Raw genomic sequence first — 13,054 nt, forward strand, 5'->3', positions numbered from 1 at the left:
TACAAACCAACTGAGGGAAAAAGCTTCAACTGATAACTTTCTGTAAAGGGGAGACTCACAGCTGGGAAGAGTGATTTCGAAGCAGATCATAGGAAAAATAGTTTATTTTCTATCACCCTAAGAAGAATGAATTAGAGAATATGGCTTGCTTGTTCCAGTCTCTTAAATCATATCAGTGAAAAACAACAGCCGTGACACAGCAGGAAAGAGAGGAGGAAGGGGACAGCACCAAAGCTATGTCGATGCGAAGAGGCAATGATCCACTCAACGTTCCAGTTGAGAGTTTGAAAACTAACACAATAGATTTGCAGTTGACTGCAATGACACAATATTCTCCAAATCTGCATGCTCTATTGAGATTCTTTTACATTATTAAAGTCAAAACGGAACATGAGAAGTCATTGCCATTTTATATATAGAGAGAATATGAGGCTCACATGAGCTAAACAATACTCTCAAGGTCAGGGACAAAACCGGGATGAAGATCCTGTATTTCTTATTCTCCCTCCAGTGCTTTGGCAAAATATCTACATTTCCTGCCTAAAATTCATGCTGGGTTCCCCAAATGGAAGCAATCTAGCTTATTTTTTTGTTGTTGCTATTTAACACATTCCTGTAAGAGACTTCAATAAAATAGAACAAAAATTCGAGATCTTAGGGAAATAACAAAAGCATGTGGGTTCATTTTAGAGGGATCTATTATCTGGAATTTAAAATATTGATGTCTTTCTATGTTAATAATATCCAGACTGAGAGATCTGGGTCAAGTGTGGGGAAGGTCAGGAGAAATGTTTGCATCAGTTGGCAAAGAATAATGCATTTAGGACTGGACAGGGGTCCTTGAAGTCTTTGGGGCTTAATTAATATCTCAGTAGTATGTGTGGGTTTTGGTACAGATCCTACTTCTGTTTCCTAACTTTAGGGAATGAGAATTTGGCCTCAAAGCTACAGACAGCTGTGAAATTGAATGCTCTATTGGAGCATTTTTAATAGCACATTTGGCCCGTTGGAGGTAACTAAATGGGTTTCACTTCTACAGATTTATAGAACTTGTTCTTTTTGCCCAAATTTCTACCTCTTCCGCTGACTCACTCCAAGCTCTTTTGAATTGAGCCCTTCATTACTCTCGCTCCCCACAAGGAGTAAGGTCAGCTGGGATTGAATTCACACAAGGCTGGCAACACTTACTTCCTTTCAGATGCTAGAATTTTATCCATCTCTTTTCCTACCATGGCGACATACCAGAAAGTACAAATTGCAGGTCGTCTAGTCTTGCAATATAAGACCGAAGGTCTGAGAAATGGGTTTCAACCTCAGCTGCATATTAGAATCTTCTGGGGAGCTTCAGGTAATTCCTATCTCAGGCAGCTTCCTGCTCCTATTTCATCAGAACCAGCTGAGTGAGATCCAGGCTTTGACACGGTTTAAGCAACTCCTCAGGTGGGTCCAGTGTTTGGGTAAGGCTGAGAACCAGTAGTTTAAAACAGCTATTCTCAGACTTTAGTGAGCATCAGTCTCCCGTGGAGGATTTTTATCACAAACTTCTGGGCCTAATCCAACCACCAGTCAGCAGATGACTGCCTCAGCGCTCCTCAGACTGTGGGCAGTCTTTTTCTAGTCTCTCCAATCATATCAATGCAACACAACAACCATTACACAGAAGGAAAGAAAGGAGGAAGGGGACAGCGCCAAAGCTTTATCTTTGCAAAGAGGCAAAGATAGCATTTGTTAGAAATGCAGGTTCTCAGGTGCCACCCGAGACCAAATCCCTGGAGGTTAGAGAGCTCCTGAATCATCAGGGACAGTAGCTCTCCAAGTGATGCTGATGTTCACTGAAGTTTGAGCACCGTTGGCCTACAGAAGCTATTAAGAATGCTACAATAGTGATAACAGCTGAAAATAATTCTGACAATGCTGATCTTCCGGTCATCCATTAACCTCTTGTGCCATCATTTGATGCCACAGGAGCCTGATAACTAGAGAAGTCCGGATTAAATCCATTTGTGAGCTGCTTCCTTCTCCTGCCTTGTTCATCTGGATGAACCTTGCAGATCCTCTCCCAGGCAGTACATGAATGCTGAGGTCCTCTCAGAAGGGGAGACCATTTACTGCTAGGCTAAGCCTCCATGAAAATTAATGGCGATATGTCTGCCAAGGACCCAGATTCTCATTTTTGATCAAGGCAGAAGGAGTGGAGTTTAATTAGAAAGCAAAGCCTACAACATCACCTGGGGAAAAAAAAATGCCCTAGAGAGAAATATAGGTGGGAAACCTACCAACCTACCATATTGCTGCTACTTCAGTGAGGAACGATGTTCTCGCTCAAGCCTCTAGCCTGCTTCATGGGGTCTGAGCAGGCTCCAGACACAAAGCACACAGAAGGAAGAGCTTCTACCTGGACACAAAATCCAATCCCATTCTTCAGCTACTCTTTCTTCTACACACTTCCCTAGGTATAACATCTGTGCCCTTCTCTTGACCACTGTCACCCACCAGGTGTCTTGAGGTAACTGAGTCCCAGCATTTGTTTTATTTTCTTCTGTTCAGCCATTATATCCTGTAGGGTAAAAATTTTAGTACAGCTGAAACAGAACATCAGAGTCACTAGCAATTCCAGGCTTACGTTCAGTATTATCTTTAGCCGTGAGCATTATCTTTAGTGTTATAAAGCTCCGCTGAACTAGCCCCTTTAACCAATGGAATTCCAGTCATCTGATGTTTCTTTGCATCTCATATTTTGTAGGACTCCCATGTGTACGTATGTAATTAAAATATTTTTTCCTGTTAATCTGCTTTGTGTCAATTTAATTTGCAGCCCAGCAAAAGAATGTAGAAGGGTCGTGGGAAGCCGTTTTCCACTCCCCTGAAAGGCTCAGACGTTCTGATCATTGATACACAAATCATGACTTCCAGGCCTCTATCTCTGAGCTCAGTCACAAAAGCTTTGACTATAATTTTTGAGCACAAGTCAAGTTTTTTTCCTTGCCTAATTAAAATGCTACCTCACTTCACAGAACGCAGTGAAAACAATCACTAATGTTTCAGACACTTGATCGACATCAGGGAAATACACTTGAAAATCAGACTAAATATTTTCTCATTGAGAATTTGAGTGACAGGACCAGGAATTTGCCTTTTTCTAATAAAAGAAAGAAAGATAATTCAAGATGAAGCTGACCTAAGTCAAAACTCCCCACAGAGAGCAGCAAGTTTGCTATGCTGGATGTGGGTTGTGCATAATATTTCAGTATTTCCCACCCATCCTGGCTTACAAACGTGCCCGAGAGTAGCAGGATGTCCAGAATCAGATAATATATGCAGATTAAATAATTGCAAAAGAGCCTTAGATAATTGCTGGTCTCCAGCTTGGGTGGCTCTTTGTTATGAGTTTAATATAGCAGCCTTCCCCCTTAAAATTATATTTAAAAAATTGGGATCACTTTGCACATTGATGTACCTCCTCCGTAGGAAGGTGTTCTGTAACTAGGAAGTGGAATGCTAATGCAGGGGTTGCTATGGTAAGCAATCTTTTCTATTGAGCAGGAGAATAAATAGTTCCATGAATTCCTAAATCAATAGGGAAGACTGAACAGGATACAACCAGGTATTTTAGATTCTAAATACAGGTATGAAGCTAGAAGATAATGTCTTCTCTATAAAGTCCTAACATAATTATAGATGCTTCGGTAAATTTTGTGTTCACCTCTTGAAGCACTGTTGATTTTTTTTTAGAGTTTTTACATAACCCTCTAACATTTGTTTAAAAAAACTTATTTCAGCCAGATAAAAGCATTAAAGAAAAAGAAAAAAAAAAACTGCTGATTTTCATAGCTGGTAAAAAGAGCATGCAGAATTGGACCTTAATTAATGAATGCTTAATGAGCCAGAAGTGTTTAATGAACATTAAATAATAACAGTACAATAAGTATACGTTTTTTATAAAAAGAACATGATCTAAATCAAGAGCTATGCTTCATTTCTTGAAAAATATAACTATTATCCATATGATGGAACTTCCTCCCTTGCCCTTCTATCCCTTTTTCACTTGGGAGCAAGGGAGGCTTGTCTTCATGGGCTGATTCAATGGGCCTTTCTTGGCTTCCAGGTGATTCATCCAGTGGGAGATACAAGAGAAGATTAGAAGGGGGTGGGAAAGCCAGATTTGGCTCCCTCCTGTCAGGTTGCTGCACCTGGGCTGAGATCCTCCACCTACAGCCACAGCTCCTCGGTGCTGGTTGCTGTTTCCTCCCCCAGCCCAGTTTGCCCCTCACTATTGCTAGCCCCAAAAGCTTCATAACTTCTCACTGGTTCTTCTTACTCCTGCCCACAACTTTGTAAGCATATTCTTTTACCTTTCCTCAATTTCCCCATTTGAGTATACACCTGATTCCTTCTGGGATCTTGGCTACTACTCTTAGAGAATCCATTTTCCATTAAGATAAAAAAAAATACATTAAAAACCATAATTAAATATCTACTTAAACATCTATTTTTAAGCATATACTTAAGGATATAGTTATACCATTGGGCTATTTCACTGCCAAATTTGCCACCTCTCTGTTGACATAATTTGTAAAGTCAAAAATACTTTCTTATAATTTTATGAATCACTCTGCTTTACAATGTGTATCTTATTGACATCCTGTTTCCTGAATATTTTTCATATCTCCTCTACCAAAGTAAAAACTCTGTGAAGGAAGCTCCTCAAATGGTTTTTGTATTCACCTAGGGACAAAGACAACAGCATTAAGAGCATAGAAACTCAACCTGCTATCAAATAAGATGCTATGAAGTTTTCCTCTGTGCATTTAGTCTCCTCTTGGTCACTTTTGTCTGATAGATAATGCCTTTGGAGGGTGACCTCCAACTCAACATATGTCCTCTCTCTAGATTCTCTTGGATAAATCTATCCGTTTTGACTAATGAGTAGACACTGAGCAAACAGTCTCTTTGGCTCTCATAGTGGATAGGTACTTTATCTCAGAGCCATGAGGAATAATGAAGTATGACCTTCAGATAGAATTAGGAGTGTCTATCTCCTCTCTCTGTCTCTTCCCTCCAAAGGCTCTTCCTCCTTCAAATCCTAAATCCTAAGACTCTGCCTCTCTCCACAAAAAGGAGGGCATGCAAATATCAGGAAGAAGGCAATGCCCCCCCCTCTCTTGCCCTGGCAGAGCTTCATCTCCTTAGCATGGCTCTTGAACAAGACCTGGCCCTCTTTGCAGCATCATTAGGACCCTCAAAGGATGATAATTTTCCAGACCACATCATCCATTCCCAGGAGAATATAGGATGATGGTGTATTAGGGTATTTCCTCTGTGCATGACACTGTTAGTGTTGAGGACCTCTACCTCTCACCAACCTATGAGTAATACACTGGATAAAGCCCCAGGGAGATGAAGAAGTCAGTGCACCTTTCAAAACTGCCTAATTTTAAACCAAAGAATAACTTAAGCTCAGAGAGAAATAGGCTTGTTAAGTTTTAAGTGGAAAATCACAAAGTTATAAGCGAAGTGTAGCCACATGCACCTATGATTATGTCTACACCACATTCTGATCAAAATTAAAATTAGACTTTTAAAACAGAAGGTGAAAGTACTTACTAAACCTGAACACACACAAATCTTATGACCCAGTGATTACACTCATAGGTGTACACCAAAAAAAAAAAATCCATAAATTAAGAAAAGATACATAGTAGAATTTTCATAGTGGAACTATTCCTAGTGGCTAAAAACTAGAAGCTTTCAACTCATTCACATCTGTATAGAATATACACATAAAGAAATACTACATGTAATAAGAAGTAATAATCTACAATTAAATGCAAAAATATGAATGAATCTCATAAATATAATGTTAAGTGAAAAAAGCAAAATGCAAGAGTACATACTATATGACTCCATTAATCAAAAGCACAGTAACAGGTAAAACTAACCTATATTAACTGAAGTCAAGACATAAGGACAGGAGGTGAGACTGAAGGGGTGTTTCCATCATTCTGGAAATATTTGGTTACTTGACTGGGGTAAGCTTATAGTTCAGTACATTTTCTCAAAGTTAACAATACACCTCACAGAAGGAAAGGGTGGCTAGGAGTCCACCTGATTTAATGTGCAATCATTAATCTATTAGCTAGGAGCCTTTAATCTTTCCTTAGAATAGGAACAGAGCTGGATTAATGGGCGGGCCAACCAGGGAGCTGTCTGAGGTGCCCTTTCTTAAGGAACGCTAAGGCCTGTCTAGTGATAGAAGATATAGAAAATTGTACTTGCAGAATTCCTTCCATAAATGTCATTGCATGTGTTTAAAACTGATCCTTTGACAGTCAGTTAAATTTGGCAGAATATCCTCGAAAACAATTTCAAAGGCCCTTCTTACATATTGTTTAAGAAGAGTAGCTGGTTAAATAAAATGGCCACGATTCATTAATAACTTCTGTGACAGTTTGGTTTAGTGTTTAGCAATTATTCTCTTCCCTCTCTTTTCCTCTGTGGGCAGAGAATGTGTCGAGGCATTGGTACTGGGCTTGGCCGCATGACCTGCTTTAGCTAATGGAATGTTAACAGACCTGAATTATAATCTGCATTTGTAAAAAGAACATGAATTGCTTGTCCAGTGATGCAAACAATGAAAAGTGGAAGGACACTAAATATACAAGGAAGCTATTATCTTCTCTGTTTTATAGGTTGAAACTCCAGATTCTTTATTTTTAACAAGCTCCCAGGCAGTAATGATGCTAGTCAATGTCCTACAGGTTGAAACCAGGTGGTAAATTGCAATGCCTTCATCTACAAAATGGGTTCCTTAATACTCACTCAGAATGTTGTTTGGAGGCCAATTCAAATGCTCGTCTAAGTCCCTTAACACTATGCACAACAAACGGTCCTTTCTTTTATTACTTCCTACTCCATCTCAGAAAGTAAAAGAGAAGAGCAAATACATGTGCTAAGTTTTGTGTAAAAAGTAAAGGATATACAATAAGAGGATTCAAGTTCAATACCACTTCGGTTACTGGGTGTGCAAATTTGGATAAGTCAATTAGCTTCCATGAATCTCAGTGTTCTCATTTGCAAAAGAAGATTAATGATGTACATTTCTAAAGATACTGAAGATTAAATAAGGCCTGATCCTAGCATATGATAGGCTCTTTGCAATTTGTTGGTTGAATACAAATGTAGCTAATAATTAAGTGTATCTAAGGACTCTTTGACACTCAAAGGTACTAGATAGTGGCATTGAGGGACATTGTCCTGTGAGTCTCCACTGAGCAGCTACTGCACCTGTCACAGAGCAACTTGGTAGGATGCTGGTAAATGCCTGAAACTAGCAGGGCACTTAGAGAATAGGATTCCTTTAGAAAAACAAATCTGTTCACCTTACCTCCCTGCTCAAAACCCTTCAAATTCATCCCATCACACTTAAAATGAAATGCCAAGTTCTCAACAAGTCCTGCACAGCTTAGCAAATGGCCATTGCTCCAAATGCATCCCACTATCTGGCCACTCTCCACTTTGCTCACTCTCTTCCAGCCCCCTTTCCCTTCTTTCAAAACACCAAGCACTTTCTGCTCCAGGGCCTTTGCACGTGCTGTTTCTCATCATGGAACTCTCATAACCCAGACACCTGTGTGGCTCATTCTTTCACTTCACTTTGGTCTTAGCTGATCTCATCTCATGAGATGGGCCTACCTGAGTATTCAATTTTAACTATCACTCCCACCCCTACCACATCAATCTATAACATGCTCATCCTGTTTAGTTTATCCCAGGGCTCTCATCACTAACTGATATCCTATTATACACATTTCTGTTGCATATTTTCTGACTCCACCATGAGAATCTAAGATTCATGGGAAGGGCTTTTGTCCCTTTAATTCACTGATGTATCCTTAGCAGACACATAATAGATGCTTAATAAATATCATTGAGTGGGTAAATGAAAAAAATGTTATATGAGGAGGTTCCTATCTGACTTATAAGAAGGACTGTGTAGATATGTTGATTGTCAACACGGAGGGTTTGCATACAGAGGTTGTGTTTGCATTTATGTTCCTTCATAAGTCAAATATATATTAGGAAACTTCTTGCAGCCATATACTCTTGTAGGTGCTTGGAATACATTGGTCCATGTTGCAAGTTGGGTTTCCTGGGAAATAGACTCTGAAATAGAGGTTAGTGGGGCAGAAAGCTTTGGAGACATGTTCTTAGGATTGACACCTGTGAAAATGACAGAACTAAGACTCCATCGACAGGGAGAGAAAGTATATTTTTTAAAAAGTGGCCACTCTCTTGGCTGACTATTGTCCGTCTTTGGCCCATTCTGAGAAATTGGTTGCTAATCTTATTGAGGATCCTTCATGTGACAAGTCACTTCTCTCTTGCTGCTTTCCAGGTTTTATCTTTCTTTGTCTTTCAACGGTTTGATTTTAATGTGTGTTGTGTGTATCTCTTTGAATTTTTCTTGCTCAGTTTGTTGAACTTCTTGTATGTACAGGCTTATGTATGGCATCAAATTTGGGAGAGTTTTTAATTATTTTTTTTTAAATATTCTTTCTGCCTCTTTCTCTCTCACTCTCTTCCTTTTGTAACTCCTATAAAGTTTATGTGTTTATGTTGGTATGCTTGATGGTGTCCCTTAACTCCCTCAGATTCTGTTCATTTTTCTTCATTCTTTTTTTTACTTTCTGCTTCTCAGGCTGGGTAATTCCAATTGCCCTATCTTCAAGTTCACTGATTCTTTTGTCTGCTCAAATCTGCTGTTGAACTCTTCAGTAAATTTTCCCTTTCAGCTATTATATTTCTCAATGTAGAATTTCCATTCAGTTCCATTTTATAATTTCTATTTCTTTGTTTTATTTCTTACTTGTTCAGGGACTGTTCTCCTTGTTGCCTTCAGTTCTTTGTGATTTCCTTCAGGTCTTTCAGCATATTTAAGACAGGTCATTTAAAGTTTTTGTCTAGTGAGTCCAATGCCTTCTTGAATGGTTGCTATTAATTTCTTTTTTTCCTGAGAATGAGCTATACTTTCCTGTTTTGTGTGTTCTTGTGGTTTGCAATTTTTTTTGTTGGGAACTTGATATTTTAAACATTGTAGTGTATATAGTAACTCTGGAAAACAGATTCTCCCCTCTCCCTTGTGATCGCTCTTATTTCTTATTGAGAGCTCTAATCATCTGTTTCTTTAGTGACTTCCCCAAATTATTTTCCCAAAGATTATATTCCCTGTTATCTTTATGGACAGCTAGTAACTTGACTGAATTTCCTTAAGGGCCTGAATCCAATAAGAGAGAAGCAGAGAGAAAGAAATGTGTCTGCCTCTTTTAGTTTCTTCTATAAACACTGCCTGGAAAGCCACTAATGAGTTTGAAACAATGACCGACCTCTTTGCTGGTCTCTTAATGACCCACCAGGCAGATCAAAATGCACAACTCCAATTTTTAGAGAGCAAGGTTTTGTTCCCCATTCTGGCACCAGCAAGTCCCAGGAATGTAGGCTGATGACCCCGTGGCTATCTGCCACAGGACTGGGAGACGGGGGATGATAGCTGCTGTGCACAGCACTGAAACTGAAGTTGACCACATTCTGTTTTTACCATGCACTCCATCAGACACTGTAAGTGTTTCGCTAGACTATAGACTTTCAAAATAGTTGATTCTCATAGTGCTTGCCAGCTCAGTAGTTGTTTTGGTAGAGAGACTGATTCCTAGAGCTTCCTACTCCACCATTTCTGTGATGTCACTCAATATATTTTAATATTTGGTAAAACAAATTCTGTATGCTTCCTCTATTGTCAGTTCTTTCTAGCCTCTTTTGCATATTTATTTTTCAGATAATTAAAATTATCTTCATCGACTCTTACACAGAAATAAAAACAAAGTCCTAATGGGATTGTCTTTGTAAATTGAATTGAATATATTGGTTAATTTTAGAAAAATTGACTTCTTTCCAATACTATTTCATCTAGCCACATAAGATATTATTCTCTATTTATTCAAGTCTTCTTCTAAGTCCTTGTGTAGAGTTTCATTGTTTTTATATGATTGCTCATTTATTGTGGTATTTGCTTTTTAATATTTTTATTTGTGAAATATTAATATCAGTATTTACAATATTGTTATTGTGAATGCAATCATTTTCTGCATTACACCTTCTGAAGAACTATTATAAGAAAATTATATTTAATTATTTTGTGATTTGCTCAACTACTGAATTCTCTCATTAATTCTAATTGTTGTTGCTTTTCTTAAGATTTTTCAAATGTATAATCACACAATTTGCAAATAACAATAATTATTTCTCTTCTACTTCCTATATTTATATCTGATATATTTTTAGAACAATTATAAATAATAGTGATGATTGTAATTGTCTTTTCCTTGTTCCTAATTTAAATGAGAAAGTGCCTAGTGTTTTAATATTAATCATGATGCTGGCTACTATTGTGTGCCACAAAGATATATATATATATATATATATATATATATATATATATGTATATATGTATATACACACATATATAGTATATTACACATATATTGAAACTACATTATAATAAATATTATTATAGCACTACATTATTAAAACTTTTATGTGCCTTACATACATTTTGAATTGTATTATATGCCTTTTGGGAATATATTGAGATAATTGTAATTTCCAGTGTTTTTCTTCTTTGATTTATTAGTATAGTAAATCTCTTAGTAGATTTCTGAAAATTTAAGCTTTCTGGCACTTTTAGGATTAACCTCACTTGACCACTGTAATTTATATCATCTATCTATATTTCACAAATTTATTGAGTATAATTTAAATTTGTCAGTATTTTTTATTACTCCTCTGCTACTTTGTCATGATTTGGTTTCAATAATAACTGCATTTTTTTTAGTTCACTAGAAAACTTTTGTTCTCTTTTTTAATTTTAAAATTATATAAAATACAGACATTTATGGGTTTTTGATGTTTGTAAGTATTAATAATGAAAACATATATTGTTTTCCTTTGGGGCAAGAGGTGCTTAATTACTGCATTTTCCATATGATTAGTGTATTATTTAGACTGTAAATTTGGTAGTTTAAATTTTCTTAGAAAAGCATCCATTTCCTTCAAGTTACAAATTTATCATAAAGCTATGTAAATACTTTGATAATACTTTAAATTTTTCTGGTATTGAATATTTTCCTTTGCTAATGATTTATTTAGTAAATTCATTTTGTTGCTACATGTATGTGTGTTTATTTATATACATTTATGATCATTATAATTATATTTAGTTATATATTATACAGATATTTATTAGTATTATGTTCTTTTGCCTCTCAATACTTTTCATTTTAGTTTTTTGTTTTATAGTTTATCTATTACTATTTTTAATCTATATTAAAAATTAAATGATTTCTCAGACATGTCATCAAAAGTATAATCTATTAATATTTTAAAAATCACTGAGTTAAACTTTATCAAAATTTAAAAATTTTGTTTTGTAAAATACTCCGTTGAAATGACAAAAAGACAAGGCATAGATTCATAGAAATTATTTTCTAATCACATATCTGACAAAAGAATTGGATAGAAAATATATCAAGATTTTGTTAACTGAAGAGTAAAAAATAATCCAAAGAAAACGGACAAAAATTTTAAGGTTTCACAAGAAATGATATAGGGATAACAGATAAGCAATGAAAAGATGTCCAAGATCACTAGCCAGTAGTGAAATTTAAGACTATAATGAGTTCTACTACACATTTATTAGAATAACTAAATTTTTTTAAAAAATTTTGTTAGTGCTAAGTGCTGGGCAAGGATGTAGAACTACTGGATTCTTAAACATTGTTAGTAAAATGATACAGCTAAATGGTACAGTAAAATGTACCATAAAATGGTACAACCACTCTGAAATCTGCTTACCTGAAGAAAAGCCACTAGAACCACACAATGGTAGGGGCTGATAAACATTAGTTTTCATGAATTGCTGAAGGCTGAGGCTGGACCACACGACTGTGACAAATTATTGGGGTCCTCAGTGTTAGGGATCCTACCCGTTTTTTAGTGGGCTTTACCTGAGGAACTCCACTAAGATCCCTGACAGATCTCTTCATGGCTCTGGTGGGAGGATTATTTTGAAATACTTCCAGAACTTTCTTTCTAGTGAAGACCTATGTTCCAGGGTAAAAGATGGCCAAAGCCTTATCCCACCTGAGAGAAGGGCATTCCTCCCATAGCTTTGCATTCTCACTGGAGGGGGAAAGGATGCACAGGCGACAGGGAACAGGGCTTCAAGAGCATGGACTGGGAAGGCTGCCACCAGGGAAAAGAGTAGGGAGCAAGGAGGGGAAAAGAAGCTGTACGTCTGGAGAAACACTTGTGAAGGTCACAGCCCAGAGGCACAGACCCACTAAAAGACTGACATTTCGTCGTTACAGAACACCTCCCCTCCACCACACCTTCACGGCACCACCCTGGCTCCAGAGTAACAGCTGAAAGAGCTGACGCAGACTCTCTGAGGAGGAACACTTGGGGAAACCCAAAGCCAACAGGGGAGACAAAAATAAAGACACTAAAGGAATTTAAGGACTTTAGCAACTATTTTTAGAGCTATTAAACATAGCCTGACTCTTAGATTAACATAAAACTTCACTCTAAATACCTATTACTTCTGCTATCCTACTATCTGATACAATGTTGCCATTCAACAAAAAATTACAAGATGTGCCAATAGGCAATACACAGCCTGAAGAGAGAAAGCGGGGTCAGAACCAGACTCAGATAGGAAATAGATGTTAGAGTTGTCAGACAGGACATTCAAAATAACTGTCATTCATATGTTAAGGACTATCATGTAAAAAGTAAAAATGTAAGAACAGGCACACAATGTAAGCAGAGAGACGGAAACTCTAAGAAAGATTCAAAAGGAAATGCTAAAAATTAGAAAATATGAAGATTGCTTTTAACAGCTCACTGGTAGACTCAGTGTGGCCAAGGAAGGAATCATGAGCCTGAAATAGGTCAAAATAAACTTCTCAAATGGAAATATAAAGAGAGAAAAAAGGCAAAA

The sequence above is a fragment of the Microcebus murinus genome, chromosome 16 (assembly GCF_040939455.1).
Source record: "Microcebus murinus isolate Inina chromosome 16, M.murinus_Inina_mat1.0, whole genome shotgun sequence".
NCBI lineage: Eukaryota > Metazoa > Chordata > Mammalia > Primates > Cheirogaleidae > Microcebus > Microcebus murinus.